The sequence below is a fragment of the Anomaloglossus baeobatrachus genome, chromosome 4 (genome assembly GCF_048569485.1).
Source record: "Anomaloglossus baeobatrachus isolate aAnoBae1 chromosome 4, aAnoBae1.hap1, whole genome shotgun sequence".
Taxonomy (NCBI): domain Eukaryota; kingdom Metazoa; phylum Chordata; class Amphibia; order Anura; family Aromobatidae; genus Anomaloglossus; species Anomaloglossus baeobatrachus.
This window is the reverse complement of record NC_134356.1, coordinates 15,102,598-15,119,793: the sequence shown is the minus strand read 5'-3', so window position 1 is coordinate 15,119,793 and position 17,196 is coordinate 15,102,598.

Genomic DNA, 17,196 nt, shown 5'->3' with positions numbered 1-17,196 from the left:
ATGAAGACCACGAGTAAAGCACGAGTATCGCGAGATTACTCGGTCCCCGCCGAGCAGCCCGAGTACAGTGATACTCGTGCGAGTACCGAGTAGTGACAAGCATGCTCGCTCATCACTATATGGCAGCAAGTGTTTTATCTTTGGGGTCCTTTATATTGCTCCTCCTCTGATAGAGCTAATTGTGTAGCTCCTATCACCGCTTGCTTTTGTCTATTATCCTGAGGAGAATCTATCTCACCACATTTCTCCCATTTATATGTGTATTTATTTATTTTCCCATATGCCATTAAGGCTGATATACGAACATGGTGAATGTGTTTGAGGATATAATCTGATAATATCTCTATATGTGATGATTGGAGCTTTCCCCTCTCCTTAGGGGTATCCCCATTGAAATACATCAGAGCAAATAGCCTTGAATTGGCGGGGTTTATCTCTGTATTTTTGAGGAGATCTGTTTTCTTCATGTTTGCTTGGCAGCATCCGTAGTGACTATTGTGTGTCTCATTAAATATTTAATTGTATTTATGTATGTCTTTTTGTATGTACAATAGCGTTTTTGGTAACCGTGAATCTTTGTCAGTGTCCTCTCCTTTTTAAGAAATTATTTTAACCTTTTCAATAAAGATTTCTAATTTTTATATATGGAATTTATTCTCTGGCTTGATTTACTCGGTTCTTCTCATAGGTCTTGTTTCAGTATTTGAGTAAGAGCCCTTTTTTTTCTGTATCGGGTTTTCATGTAGGTTTTCTTGACTGCAGAGCATCGCACCCTGAGTGCAAGTTCAGGGGCCGTGACCTCCCTTCTTCTGCTCGGTGTGCCCCGGGACTAAAAGACTGACTAGAATCCGTTACCAGCGGGAGAAGATCAAAGGAAAAGACCGAGGAGCTGCATCCCTTCAGCGCTGCACCGGGACCCATCATCGTGAGACTCCAGGCCTGCGACGTGGGAGCGGCATCTTCTGGGATAGACTGGTACGTGATTGTAGGGAAAGTTAGGGAAAGTTGCCGCCATTTCTTTGTTGTTTTTTTTCCTTTCTTCTTGCTGCGTACCCGGAAGGAGTGAAAATCCAGGGACTCCACTATACTCATGTGCGCAGATAGTTCGGTTGATTGTATTATAAATATGCTTCCTAGTAAAGAAATGTTACTACCGGTAAAATCTGAGTATGGGGATTTTGTTGGAATAGAGCATACACACACACCCACGGCCCTACCACCGGTCGCTTCATATGTATGTAGCAGAGCTATGTGTGTATGTATGTAGCAGAGCTATGTGTATGTATGTAGCAGAGCTATGTATGTAACAGAGCTATGTGTGCATGTATGTAGCAGAGCTATGTGTGTATGTATGTAGCAGAGCTATGCGTGTATGCAGCAGAGCTATGTGTGTATGTATGTAGCAGAGCTATGTGTGCATGTATGTAGCAGAGCTATGTGTGTATGTATGTAGCAGAGCTATGTGTGTATGTATGTAGCAGAGATATGCGTGTATGTAGCAGAGCTATGTGTGTATGTATGTAGCAGAGCTATGTGTATGTATGTAGCAGATTTATGTATGTATATAGCAGAGCTATGTGTGTATGTATGTAGCAGAGCTATGTGTATGTATGCAGCAGAGCTATGTATGTAGCAGAGCTATGTGTGCATGTATGTAGCAGAGCTATGTGTGTATGTATGTAGCAGAGCTATGTATGTAACAGAGCTATGTGTGCATGTATGTAGCAGAGCTATGTGTGTATGTATGTAGCAGAGCTATGTGTGTATGTATGTAGCAGAGCTATGCGTGTATGCAGCAGAGCTATGTGTGTATGTATGTAGCAGAGCTATGTATGTAACAGAGCTATGTGTGCATGTATCAATCAAAAACAGGAGGACAAAGTGGCTAATATGCAAAGAATTACAAATATTTATTCAATAGTATACAAAACATTGCAAAAATATCGTGGAGAAGAAGAGCAAGACATGACAAAAAACTGGCATCATGGATGGTAAAACAGTTAATACAAAGGGCTGCACTGAAGGCTGAAATAGTACAATGCCATATAGTCACAGTGTAAGTATATAATCAATCACAGAAACATACCCAGTGCAGCCGAAATAAGCGGTAATAAAGTGCCAGTAGTGCAGAGGACAGAGGTCTGGATACCCCCCTAGGAAGGGTATGTGTGCATGTATGTAGCAGAGCTATGTATGTAACAGAGCTATGTGTGCATGTATGTAGCAGAGCTATGTATGTAACAGAGCTATGTGTGCATGTATGTAGCAGAGCTATGTATGTAACAGAGCTATGTGTGCATGTATGTAGCAGAGCTATGTATGTAACAGAGCTATGTGTGTATGTATGTAGCAGAGCTATGTGTATGTATGTAGCAGAGCTATGTATGTAACAGAGCTATGTGTGCATGTATGTAGCAGAGCTATGTGTGTATGTATGTAGCAGAGCTATGTGTGTATGTATATAGCAGAGCTATGTGTGTATGTATATAGCAGAGCTATGTGTGTATGTATGTAGCAGAGCTATGCGTGTATGTATATAGCAGAGCTATGTGTGTATGTATGTAGCAGAGCTATGCGTGTATGCAGCAGAGCTATGTGTGTATGTATTTAGCAGAGCTATGTATGTAACAGAGCTATGTGTGCATGTATGTAGCAGAGCTATGTGTGTATGTATGTAGCAGAGCTATGCGTGTATGCAGCAGAGCTATGTGTGTATGTATGTAGCAGAGCTATGTGTGCATGTATGTAGCAGAGCTATGTGTGTATGTATGTAGCAGAGCTATGTGTGTATGTATGTAGCAGAGCTATGTATGTAACAGAGCTATGTGTGCATGTATGTAGCAGAGCTATGTATGTAACAGAGCTATGTGTGCATGTATGTAGCAGAGCTATGTATGTAACAGAGCTATGTGTGCATGTATGTAGCAGAGCTATGCGTGTATTTAGCAGAGCTATGTATGTAACAGAGCTATGTGTGCATGTATGTAGCAGAGCTATGTATGTAACAGAGCTATGTGTGCATGTATGTAGCAGAGCTATGTGTGTATGTATGTAGCAGAGCTATGCGTGTATGCAGCAGAGCTATGTGTGTATGTATGTAGCAGAGCTATGTATGTAACAGAGCTATGTGTGCATGTATGTAGCAGAGCTATGTGTGTATGTATGTAGCAGAGCTATGTGTGTATGTATGTAGCAGAGCTATGCGTGTATGCAGCAGAGCTATGTGTGTATGTATGTAGCAGAGCTATGTATGTAACAGAGCTATGTGTGCATGTATGTAGCAGAGCTATGTGTGTATGTATGTAGCAGAGCTATGTGTGTATGTATGTAGCAGAGCTATGCGTGTATGCAGCAGAGCTATGTGTGTATGTATGTAGCAGAGCTATGTATGTAACAGAGCTATGTGTGCATGTATGTAGCAGAGCTATGTATGTAACAGAGCTATGTGTGCATGTATGTAGCAGAGCTATGCGTGTATGTAGCAGAGCTATGTGTGTATGTATGTAGCAGAGCTATGTGTATGTATGTAGCAGATTTATGTATGTATGTAGCAGAGCTATGTATGTAGCAGAGCTATGTGTGTATGTATGTAGCAGAGCTATGCATGTAAGTAGCAGAGCTATGCATGTATGTAGCAGAGCTATGTGTGTATGTATGTAGCAGAGCTATGTGTATGTATGTAGCAGATTTATGTATGTAGCAGAGCTATGTGTGTATGTATGTAGCAGAGCTATGTATGTAGCAGAGCTATGTGTGTATGTATGCAGCAGAGCTATGTGTGTATGTAGCAGAGCTATGTGTGTATGTATGTAGCAGAGCTATGTGTGTATGTATGTAGCAGAGCTATGTATGTAGCAGAGCTATGTATGTAGCAGAGCTATGTGTGTATGTATGTAGCAGAGCTATGTGTGTATGTATGCAGCAGAGCTATGTGTGTATGTAGCAGAGCTATGTGTGTATGTATGCAGCAGAGCTATGTATGTAGCAGAGCTATGTATGTAGCAGAGCTATGTGTGTAGCAGAGCTATGTGTGTATGTATGTAGCAGAGCTATGTGTAAATGTATGCAGCAGAGCTATGTGTGTATGTATGCAGCAGAGCTATGTGTGTATGTATGCAGCAGAGCTATGTGTGTATGTATGCAGCAGAGCTATGTGTGTATGTATGCAGCAGAGCTATGTGTGTATGTATGCAGCAGAGCTATGTGTGTATGTATGCAGCAGAGCTATGTGTGTATGTATGTAGCAGAGCTATGCGTGTATGCAGCAGAGCTATGTGTGTATGTATGTAGCAGAGCTATGTATGTAACAGAGCTATGTGTGCATGTATGTAGCAGAGCTATGTATGTAACAGAGCTATGTGTGCATGTATGTAGCAGAGCTATGCGTGTATGTAGCAGAGCTATGTATGTAACAGAGCTATGTGTGAAAGTATGTAGCAGAGCTATGTATGTAACAGAGCTATGTGTGCATGTATGTAGCAGAGCTATGTGTGTATGAATGTAGCAGAGCTATGTGTATGTATGTAGCAGATTTATGTATGTATGTAGCAGAGCTATGTATGTAGCAGAGCTATGTGTGCATGTATGTAGCAGATCTATGCATGTATGTAGCAGAGCTATGCGTGTATGTAGCAGAGCTATGTGTGTATGTATGTAGCAGAGCTATGTGTATGTATGTAGCAGATTTATGTATGTAGCAGAGCTATGTGTGTATGTATGTAGCAGAGCTATGTGTATGTATTTAGCAGATTTATGTATGTAGCAGAGCTATGTGTGTATGTATGCAGCAGAGCTATGTATGTAGCAGAGCTATGTATGTAGCAGAGCTATGTGTGTATGTATGCAGCAGAGCTATGTGTGTATGTAGCAGAGCTATGTGTGTATGTATGTAGCAGAGCTATGTATGTAGCAGAGCTATGTATGTATGTAGCAGAGCTATGTGTGTATGTATGCAGCAGAGCTATGTGTGTATGTAGCAGAGCTATGTGTGTATGTATGCAGCAGAGCTATGTATGTAGCAGAGCTATGTATGTAGCAGAGCTATGTGTGTAGCAGAGCTATGTGTGTATGTATGCAGCAGAGCTATGTGTGTATGTATGTAGCAGAGCTATGATCGGAACGATTTCACCCATCCTGCCCATCTAACTTACAGTTCAAGTGGACTCAAAAGGCTGTGCCTGTGCAATCCGCACTCAATCTATCGGGTCTACGTTGCCCCGGCGGCCACTCGTGCGCACGCGCGGCTGGATCATAGTTCTTCCGCGTTCCAAAGTGGAACGCACACGTCGCGCATGCGCGGGGTCACGCTCTCCACCTATCGGGTGTATGTTGCCCGGGCGGCCACTAGTGCGCACGCGCGGCTGGTTCATAGTTCTTCTATCTCCTTATACTTTAATGTGGACATCGTTCAAGTGGCCCCAAAGAATTTCACAATATAATCGATTCATGACTAAGAGACTGATGAAGGCGTTATGCTCTATAGGTGCCATTATTCTTGTACCCCTACATACTAGGTGTTACCAGCGGTGGCAGTGATAGTCAACTGATTCTATTTAGAATACTATTTCCCTTTTTAAAAAATAAAAAAAAAACTTTTTCTTTATCATCATCTCTTTTGGATGTCCACTATGGTTTGCGCTTGCGCGGCTGGTGCGTTCCAGAGTGGTACGCGGAAGTATCACTAATCGACCATTAACATTGAAGTGTGACTCACGCATGCGCGGTGTGTGCGTTCCACTTTGGGACGCGGAAGAACTATGAACCAGCCGCGCGTGCGCACTAGTGGCCGCCCGGGCAACATACACCCGATAGGTGGAGAGCGTGACCCCGCGCATGCGCGACGTGTGCGTTCCACTTTGGAACGCGGAAGAACTATGATCCAGCCGCGCGTGCGCACGAGTGGCCGCCGGGGCAACCTAGACCCGATAGATTGAGTGCGGATCGCACGGGCACAGCCTTTTGAGTCCACTTGAACTGTAAGTTAGATGGGCAGGATGGGTGAAATCGTTCCGATCCGCTCTGCATAAACAGGAGGATGTGCATATCTGCTCTGCCTGATAAGGATCTGGGCAGATCCCTCTTTGTTTGTAGTCGGTGATCGATTAGTAAGGCTGCTGAAACATGTGCTCCCACTGACCGCAGGTGATACAGGAGTACTGAGTGATATATAAGGTAGGGTTCTGGCAGTATACAGCATCCCACTAGCCATTAGCACATACACTGAAAGCGGTGTGTGAACACACTGACTGAAAGCAAGTAGTGTAATGTATTGACCTGCCACTGCAGGCTTTACCTTTCTTTTCTCCCCTGAGGAACTCTCCGGTCACACGGAGAGGGAAACGCGTTGGGAGGGGTATTGTGTATTTATTGGGGTAGTTATCCTGACTTGGGTGCTGCCCTTGTAAGGGCGGAAGCTATTGCAGGGGCACGACAGGGGTAATGTAATTGTACTATTTATCCCCTGCTTTACGTCATTGGTCTGGTGTCCGCCCGCCTTGGATTATACAGTGGTGTGGATCCCTCAGGAGAAGAACTGGGTGAGATCCTTCCTTTTATTATACTTCATTTTGCACTTTGATCTATTTTATCATTATATTTATTAAAAGTTATATTTTAAATCCTTGCTATACACATATCATATTCAGGATTTAGGCTACATCTCCCTGCCAGTTGGCAGGTCTGCTTTTCCTATTGTATTTGAATATCTGGCATGGCTGGTTTCTTGGCGTCAGCGCCGGATACTACCTCATGGCTAACCGAGGCAAGAGACATCTTTTCTGAGAAAGAATTTGCTCAGAAAAAATTTCTGCCATCATATACGACGGCATTTAAAGAGATCACCAAGACCTATAAGGAACAAACAACGAGCTGGTGGGAGGTGCAGAGCCTAGACAATTATTTAAAAAACGGAATAGTACCAAGGGGCCTGCGTATCTCGCTACTACCTGCACCGAGGTGCCGTACCCCTCAATTGGTGAGTGCATGGGAAAAAGAAGCAACTGCTAGCTCCTTGAGGCTGATGAAAATTCTGCTGACAGAGGAGAGGGTTTGTCTTGAGGCTCTTGATAATAAACTGAAAGAACAGATTGAATACATTAAGACCTTTCAGGGAGAGGCTGATTTTGTAGCCAAAGAGAACCTTCTACAGAGTACAGTAGAGAAATATCAATATCGAATTAAGGAGAGGAAGCACAAGCAATTTGTGCAGGATCTCCAAGATTTCAAAGAAAATAAGGTCTACCAGTTTGTTCCAACTGAGGGGACGACCACCAGGGAGCGGGAATCGGACCTCTCGTCTACGGAGACAGAGGCTTCTGACTCAGAGAGTAGACATCCCAATTCATTTAACCAACAGAGAGGGAGAAAGTTGTATAAAGGTAATTTTAGAGGGAATCGCCAATACCCTACTGGCTCAAATAACGGTTCTTTTTTAGAGAGACAACATTTTCTGAGGAGCCACAAAACAAAAAGCAAAGAGTAGATTCCCAAATTATTAATTTGTCTAGGCGACCTCTCACCAGCTCGGAAATGTCGGTCCTAAGCAAAGGACTTTCGTTTGTGCCCACTAGCGATATGTCTATTTTTGACTTCATTGTTGACCTAAACTTGTTTATCAGGAAACTCCGTTGGAGAAAGTTCTTTAAACTGAAGGATAATCGATTGTGTGAGGAGTTAAATATACCCTCTGATATGTTGGGTGATGTTAGATTGCTGGCTGATCTGGATATGCCTATTACCACTAACACTGGGAGGGGTCCATTTACCAACCTTAAGAATCCGAGCACCAAAATGCCTCCAAATACCACTGATGTTTCAGCCATAGACATCTTTTTGAATTTGGTGACTCGTGATGTGTGTGAATCATTTGGAAGCCCTCCTGATCAACGGGCATATTTGTCAAGATCCGTAGCCAGCAATCTTGTAACGCTAAGTAATAACCTCACTAAACTTGAGATGAAGGCTCTCTGTACGTTGGAGAAGGACAAGACAATTACTATCAAGCCCTCCGATAAGGGGGGCAATGTGGTTGTTTTGGATTCTCAAGACTATCGTAAAATTTGTCTGGATGGTCTAAAGGATATGGCTACGTACAAGAGAGTCTCTAGTAGTCCGCTGGAACTCTCCAAAAAAACACTGAGAGACCTGCTTGGTAAAGCAAAGGCAGATGGGCTAATTGGTGTTGATGAATTTTCCTTCTTATTCTCTGACTATCCGGTGATGCCCACGTTCTATGTCCTGCCTAAAATTCATAAGGGGACCACACCCCTAAGAGGTCGACCCATAGTTTCTGGTGTCGGCAGCATAGGACAGAACGTGGGCATCTATCTAGATGAAATCCTTAGTCCATTTGTGACATCACTACCCTCCTACATCCGTGATAGTATGGACTTCATGAAGAGGATAGAGGGGGTCACGGTGGACTCAGAGACTTTCCTGGCGAGTATTGATGTGGAGAGTCTGTACTCTTCAATACCCCATGAACAAGGATTAAGGGCCGTGGAGTACTTTTTGTCAACAAGGGGTCAGCAGTTTGAGGTTCACAACCAGTTTGTTCTATCCCTGTTACACTTTGTCCTGTATAACAACTTCTTTACGTTTGACGGTTCGATATACCAACAGCTCAGGGGCACTGCAATGGGGAGCCCCTGTGCTCCCTGTTACGCAAATCTGTTCCTGGGCTGGTGGGAGGACACGTGTGTGTTCTCCGAAAGAATGTCCAGGTATACGTCTATGATTGAAATCTGGACTAGATTTATAGACGATGTTTTTGTACTATGGAAGGGGCCCCGGGATGAGTTCACGAATTTTGTGAAAGATCTGAACTGTAACTCGATAGGCCTTAACTTCACGTTTGTCATCCATCCCAGCGAATTATCTTTTCTGGATTTAATGGTCTTGATAGACTCTCAGGGGGGCCTACAGACTACCATCTTCAGGAAACCCACTGCAACCAATTCTGTCCTAAATTGGAGAAGTCACCATCCATTCCCTCTGCGACGCGGTATTCCGAAAGGACAATACCTGCGTCTGAGACGGAATTGCTCCACGAGGGATGAATTTGTTGAGAAGGCCAAAGACCTGAGGGAGCGCTTCCTTGACAAGGGTTATCCGAACTATATTCTCAAGGATGCCTACCACCATTCTCTGAGCCAGGATCGGAACCGACTCCTTGTTCCAAAACCTAAAAAGGAGGAGAATGGTGGCCTGGTGAGATTTATCACGACCTTTACAAAGGGGGCAAACCAAGTGAGACGAATATTGGAGCAGCATTGGGGGATCCTGAAGATGGACACTGATATTGCTGATACAATTGGTACACAACCGTCTATAACATTCCGAAAAAATCGTTCCTTACGTGACCGTCTGACGCACAGTCACTTTGTGGCCCCGGACAAACCAACAACGTGGCTCCCAAATAAACCTACTGGGTGCTTTAGATGTGGGTCATGTGTGGCCTGTAGTCACGTCCAGACAGGCAAGACTTACACTAGTACGGTCACGGGAGAGTGTCTAAAATTGAAGGATTTTATAAATTGCAAGACGAAGGGGGTAGTGTATTTAGCTACGTGTCATTGCGGAAAGCAAAATGTTGGAAAGACCATCAGGGAGTTTCGCCGACGGGTGGGTGAGCACCTAGGCGATATAAGGAATGAACGCAAAACTCCTATTTCCAGGCACATGAATACACAGCACTCTGGCAACAGGGAGGCAATTACCTTCATGGGGATTTTGAGAGTGAATCCATCCCCAAGAGGGGGTAATCTGGATAGATTGCTCCTTCAAAAGGAAGCAAGGATGATCTTTAGACTGCGGACTTGTCGTCCTGAGGGTCTAAATGACCAGATTAATTATGGCAGTTTTATCTAAAGTCTTTTGCTGAGGTGAACGTTGTGGTGGTTGATGGTGGTTTTCGTCTTTTTAACCGTGCCATTTGATTAGTTATATGGAGCCTTCTGTTAGCCTACACCGGACCGAGGTTTTTGAGATAGTAGGCTTGTGGGAGCTATTATGGTTGTTGTGGGGTGCAGTGAATTTGCCCCTACAGTTCTTCCAGTATTTGATATATTGATGGGTTTTCCCATCATTCATGTTCTCCCATTATTGTGCAGTGTTAGTTTTGTCTATGCCGACCCTATCCTTTTCGATCCCTTATCTCCTTATACTTTAATGTGGACATCGTTCAAGTGGCCCCAAAGAATTTCACAATATAATCGATTCATGACTAAGAGACTGATGAAGGCGTTATGCTCTATAGGTGCCATTATTCTTGTACCCCTACATACTAGGTGTTACCAGCGGTGGCAGTGATAGTCAACTGATTCTATTTAGAATACTATTTCCCTTTTTAAAAAATAAAAAAAAAACTTTTTCTTTATCATCATCTCTTTTGGATGTCCACTATGGTTTGCGCTTGCGCGGCTGGTGCGTTCCAGAGTGGTACGCGGAAGTATCACTAATCGACCATTAACATTGGAGTGTGACTCACGCATGCGCGGTGTGTGCGTTCCACTTTGGGACGCGGAAGAACTATGAACCAGCCGCGCGTGCGCACTAGTGGCCGCCCGGGCAACATACACCCGATAGGTGGAGAGCGTGACCCCGCGCATGCGCGACGTGTGCGTTCCACTTTGGAACGCGGAAGAACTATGATCCAGCCGCGCGTGCGCACGAGTGGCCGCCGGGGCAACCTAGACCCGATAGATTGAGTGCGGATCGCACGGGCACAGCCTTTTGAGTCCACTTGAACTGTAAGTTAGATGGGCAGGATGGGTGAAATCGTTCCGATCCGCTCTGCATAAACAGGAGGATGTGCATATCTGCTCTGCCTGATAAGGATCTGGGCAGATCCCTCTTTGTTTGTAGTCGGTGATCGATTAGTAAGGCTGCTGAAACATGTGCTCCCACTGACCGCAGGTGATACAGGAGTACTGAGTGATATATAAGTTAGGGTTCTGGCAGTATACAGCGTCCCACTGGCCATTAGCACATACACTGAAAGCGGTGTGTGAACACACTGACTGAAAGCAAGTAGTGTAATGTATTGACCTGCCACTGCAGGCTTTACCTTTCTTTTCTCCCCTGAGGAACTCTCCGGTCACACGGAGAGGGAAACGCGTTGGGAGGGGTATTGTGTATTTATTGGGGTAGTTATCCTGACTTGGGTGCTGCCCTTGTAAGGGCGGAAGCTATTGCAGGGGCACGACAGGGGTAATGTAACTGTATTGTTTATCCCCTGCTTTACGTCACTGGTCTGGTGCCCGTCCGCCTTGGATTATACAGTGGTGTGGATCCCTCAGGAGAAGAACTGGGTGAGATCCTTCCTTTTATTATACTTCATTTTGCACTTTGATCTATTTTATCATTATATTTATTAAAAGTTATATTTTAAATCCTTGCTATACACATATCATATTCAGGATTTAGGCTACATCTCCCTGCCAGTTGGCAGGTCTGCTTTTCCTACTGAAATATTTGTAGCTCCAAAGTCTCTCTCCGGTGGATCTCCAGTCCTTGTAGTGTCTCATCAGCTGCAGCCGCACAGGCTGGAGATAACTATGTATATCTGTAGAAGGCGGCTCTGTCCCATCATGTAAATATAAAGGTTTTATTTGTTATTGAATAAGGTGTATGTGAATGTAGTAGAGCTGGGTCAGGCGGCTTTCACACATCCGGTATGGGCAGAGCCGGCCAGTCCAGCTCTAAAACCTATGCAACGGATGCGGTGAAAAAAATGCATCCTTTGCATAAGTTTTTAAATGCGGCCCGTCCGGTGTTTGCCGCTTGCGGCAGGCTACTGAGCATGCGCAGTTGAAAAAAACGCATGCGGCGTCCATAGGCATGTATTGCAAATTGCGCCGCATCGGCCGGATGCGGCGCAATTCTTTTTTTTTTGTCGGACAAAATAACGTGCCAGGCAACGTTCCATCCGGCCGCCGCATCGGCTAAATCTGCCGCATGCGGCAAAAAACGGAGGGAATGCAAGCCCATGCAGCACAATACGGCACTAATGTAAGTCTATGCAAAAAAGCCGCAACCATCGGCAAAAAAAAACGGTTGCGTTTTTTCTGCAAAACGCCGGATTGTGCCGCACAGGAAAAAACGGATGCGTGAAAGCAGCCTTAGTGCACAGGGCTATGATAGGCGCCATCTAGTGGCCATCCCGGAGTTGATATTAGCTAAGATAGGGTTAAGCCAAAGGAAAGGAGGAGGGAGAGTTGGCAAGAGACATGGTTAGAGGGATGGGTCTCATGAGGTGCCAGATCTGAGTATGGTTCGAGTGAGGAAAGACGTGGCCACGGTGTCAGGGCCAGTCCGGGAATCCTGAGGTAACAACGAGAGGTCCGGAGCTTCAGGCTCACCCAGGCGGGCTGAGAGAGTTGTGCGACTAGAAAGTCATCAGGTGTGAGGAAGAAAAGGGGAGAGGAGACACAGATCCGGCAGCTTGAGGACGAGGTCCATGAAATGGGGGACAACTTGAGACGGAGAGTTCCCCACACTAACAGAAACCGCAGCCTCGGGACAAGTGAGGCCATGTCTGTCATAACGGTGTGAATAAGAAACTGAACACGCTTTGTTTGCCCATAGAGCTCTGGCGTCTGCTGCCAGCGGGTGAAGGACACTGGCCTTAAGAAACCAGTCAGTGTCATGCACCCGGAGTCACACACACACGGAGCCTCATTGGTGAAGGAGTGCGGAGCCCGTACAGCCGGCGGCCATGTCTTCCTTCACCTGCATGAACCAAAGCAGAGTATTGCTGAGCTTTTATCTCAGCTGGAGCCAAAGCTGTCTCCAATGTGAACATTCATCGTCCCCTCACGTAAACCTCCGATCTTACCTGTCCCCGGCTGTAACAACTGACTACAGCAGAATCGCCCCATCCCTAATCTGCTGGATGAAACCAGCACAATAATCTCTGCACATTTAGTATAATCCCATTGTTTAATCCGTCCTCCAGCCCAAAATGTGACCTGGAGACATTTACACCTTTTTCTACAGGATCTATGGAGGTTCTGTGTAATCCTCTATCAGGGGCAGAAAAAAAACACAAATATCCTGTAATATTTTATCTGATAATATAAGAAATTTATTCCAATAAAACCTTCATTATTAGATGACGATCGTTACAGAAATGAATATTTATTACCAGTCACCACTTTCATTATTATTTTCACCATTTCATAAACTTTTATTCCTTCTCCCAACAAATCTTACAGTTTGTGTCGGTGGAAATATTGTAAAAAGGTATAACAAGATTTCTGCCGCCATTTTGGTTGTCACTTTTCTGTTACATTCTCAGCAACTGATCAAGAAGCAACAAAGAGGAGGATCCTGCAGCCGCGGCAGCGATTGTCCCAATATCTCCAAGTATCAAAGACGGAACGTACAATCTCTGTGTATGGATTTATCATCTGATCTCTAATATACCACCATGGAAATAACAATGATCAGGAAGAAAAGACAGATATAATACATTTCCCGTTACCTGTTACCAGTTATAGGATTGTTCACGTGGGGTTTGCAGGAGAAACATACAGTGAAAGAAATATTTATTTGATCCCTTGCTGATTTTGTAAATTTGTCCACTGACTTTTAAGGGTCGGTTAATTTTAACAGTGAGAGAGAGAATATCCAAATTAAATTCCAGAAAATCACGTTGTATAAATTATATATTATTTGCATTTTACAGAGAGTAATAAGTATTTGATCCCTCTACCACCCATTAATAGTTCTGGCTACAGACACTTGGATGCTCCTAATCCCCTCGTTCCCTGCATTACAGATGGCTCTTACATTGTCCCCTGTATAAAGCCTCCTGTCCACAGACTCCATTAATCAGTCAGACTCTAACCTCTACAACATGGGCGACCAGAGAGCTAAGGACCTCAGGGACGAGATCACAGACGTGCACAAGGCTGGAATGGAGAAGGCCATAGACCTGCACAAGGCTGGAATGGAGAAGGCCATAGACCTGCACAAGGCTGGAATGGAGAAGGCCATAGACCTGCACAAGGCTGGAATGGAGAAGGCCATAGACCTGCACAAGGCTGGAATGGAGAAGACCATAGACCTGCACAAGGCTGGAATGGAGAAGAGCATAGACCTGCACAAGGCTGGAATGGAGAAGGCCATAGACCTGCACAAGGCTGGAATGGAGAAGGCCATAGACCTGCACAAGGCTGGAATGGAGAAGGCCATAGACCTGCACAAGGCTGGAATGGAAAAAACCATAGACCTGCACAAGGCTGGAATGGAGAAGACCATAGACCTGCACAAGGCTGGAATGGAGAAGATCATAGACCTGCACAAGGCTGGAATGGAGAAGACCATAGACCTGCACAAGGCTGGAATGGAGAAGATCATAGACCTGCACAAGGCTGGAATGGAGAAGACCATAGACCTGCACAAGGCTGGAATGGAGAAGATCATAGACCTGCACAAGGCTGGAATGGAGAAGACCATAGACCTGCACAAGGCTGGAATAGAGAAAGCCATAGACCTGCACAAGGCTGGAATGGGCTACAAAACCATAAGTAAGACGCCGAGGGAGAAGGAGAAACTGCTGGTGCAATAGTAAGAAAATGGAAGAAATACAAAATGAGGGTCAATCGACATCAATCTGGGGCTCCATGCCAAATCTCACCTCCTAGGGTCTCCAGGATCATGAGGAAGATGAGAGATCAGGCTAAAGCAGGGGTGAGGAACCTTATTACTGCCGGGGGCCATTTGGAAATTTCTGCCAACCTTCGGGGGCCGCACAAAATTATCAATGTGAAAATGAACCGGCTATATTTGGTCAAACAGTTAATTAACTCACCCCTACTGTGGTGGCCGGAGTGGATTCTCTTTTGTGCAACTGTGATGTTCGGTGATACTAATCATGTTTCTATTCACAACTGCTTTTCCAGGTTTGTCGCGGTCTGGAGCGCAGGCAACTCTTTGTGATAATTAGATTGGTAGACCATATACATCACACAACAGACACAGGGACTGGGGTATATAAATCACAGGAGACTGGGGTATATAAATCACAGGAGACACATACATGACTGAAGGGGCTGTTGGCATATAGATCACATAGGAGACGCTGGGACTGCTGTTTATAAATCACATAGGAGACGCTGGGACTGCTGTTTATACATCACATAGGAGACGCTGGGACTGCAGAGGCAGAGTGTAGCCGAGGAGGCACTTTCCATTAAGCTACCGGCTGTGCCAGGAGGTCCGGAGCGGCCCGCAAAAGTTACATGGGTCACTTCGTGGGATGCCGTGACCGGTGAAACATCCACTGAAGTCCGGGCCACCTACAAGACGCAACTGCAGCCAGGAAGCGAGACACTGGGAATACCCCTCCAGAGTCCGGAGGTGGTGACGCCGGTCAAGGTAGGACCTCCAGTCCCCACAGAAGTTCTGGCCCCGGTAGAGCAACATGCCCTGGAGTTTGAAGAAGACGAGTGGGGATTTTTCTGGGAGCCGGTGAAGCCGGCGCCTCTAACCCGACGACAGTCCCCGCCGCCTGAGGTAGACCCGGTGCGAAAAAGGCTGCTGGCCGAGACCGTGGCCCGGGAGATGATAGCCGGTCCCCTTAGTGAAGAATTTGATCGGCAGTGTAGCCTTGGCACCGTGGTCAAGTTCAACCAGAGCGAGGGATACGGGTTCATAGAAGACGATGAGACCGGTGATCATTTTTTTTTATAACCGGGTCAATCTGGACATTGAAGGGTTACCTCAACGCCTCCATACACTGAACCCGGGGGAGAAAGTGAAGTTCCGGAGAGAAGTAGGATGCCGGGGCCTATTTGCCGTGGGAGTGACCTGGATGCCCACTGCCTAGGAGGCCGCACAGTGGCAACAAGAGATCGAGTGGGAGGAATGTCAGTGCCGGAGACGTACGCAGCAGAGATCGGTACTGGCTGAGACTTGTCGGCCAAGAAATACGCTGGCGGTGTCGCCAGGAGTGATTACAGAACCGGAAGCTGAGCCGGAAAAGGGAACGCCGGCGGTATTGGCGATTCGCCAGAGTATGGTGACGCACCCGGTGGTCGTTGCTGGGAGCCCACAGCCGTCCCGTCCAGCTACCCCGTCACCTCCGCCGGGAGTCGAGGGGCCAAAACCGGAGACAGAGGAATCGGAGACACCGGTTAACTATGAACCGTTCCGGAGGCTGCGCCGCTTGCCAGGCCAGTCCCGCTCCGATTACGTGAGGGCCCAGCGGGCCGAATGGCTACGAGCTTACCACCCCGTGTGAATCATAGCGACCGGAGGTGGTGGACATATCTGTGCTAAGAACCGGTATTGTTGAAAGAACCGGTGAAGATTTATAGTTGTAACAACGTTCAAGTTACCGAGCCCGGAAGGAGCCTGATGCCGGACTGTGCAAGGACTCCCTCTGTGAAGTTGACGGAGACTTTTATTGTCTGTGCTCCCTGCCTACAAAGACCGGGAGTGCTGTGAAAGCCTCCGGGCAGAAGACCAGCCAAGACCGGGAGCGCCTGTTGAAGGCCTCCGGGCAAACCTGCTGCAAAGACCGGGAGCTCCCTGGGAGGCACTCCGGGCACTTAACTTGTGCGGCTGTTGATTGTGTTTTACATGAAGGTTTTAAAGTTTTAATAAGAGATTGCCCTGCTGGTTAAGATTTTGTTTTTCAGATGCGAATCTTGCCGGGAGGATAAGGCAAAAAGAGGGGAGGAATGTAATGTCCGTCAGCGTGCTCTCTTCATCCACGCTCTGCCCCACGAAACAATCCCCTGTCCCAAAAGTGACGGCTGCGCTGGGGGTTAGCCTGATACAGGAAGGGGCCACGACTACAACCCCCGAGGCACCCCCGGCACCCCGTTACAGGCTCAGTCAATCAGTAGAGTATGAATTTAGCTCCGCCTACAGGAACAGTGTGTTAACCCTTTAGTGCTCGAAATGTCTCCAGATGCTGCAAGAACAGAACTTTGTGGATGGAAACTATACAGCACAATAAGGCGGTGCACACAGCAGTGTACGGCGATATCCAGCACCATGAGGGGAGGTTACTGCACTATATGGGGGTGTAGAGCAGTATGGATAACGTGTCTCCAGCACTACAAGGGTTACACTGCACTAACTGGACACAGAAGGGGCCGGACACCTCTAACAGCGCATGTGACGTCACCCGCAGCAGCCGCTCCCGCCTGACACCGCGGATCACAGGGAACAAAGAGCGCGTGA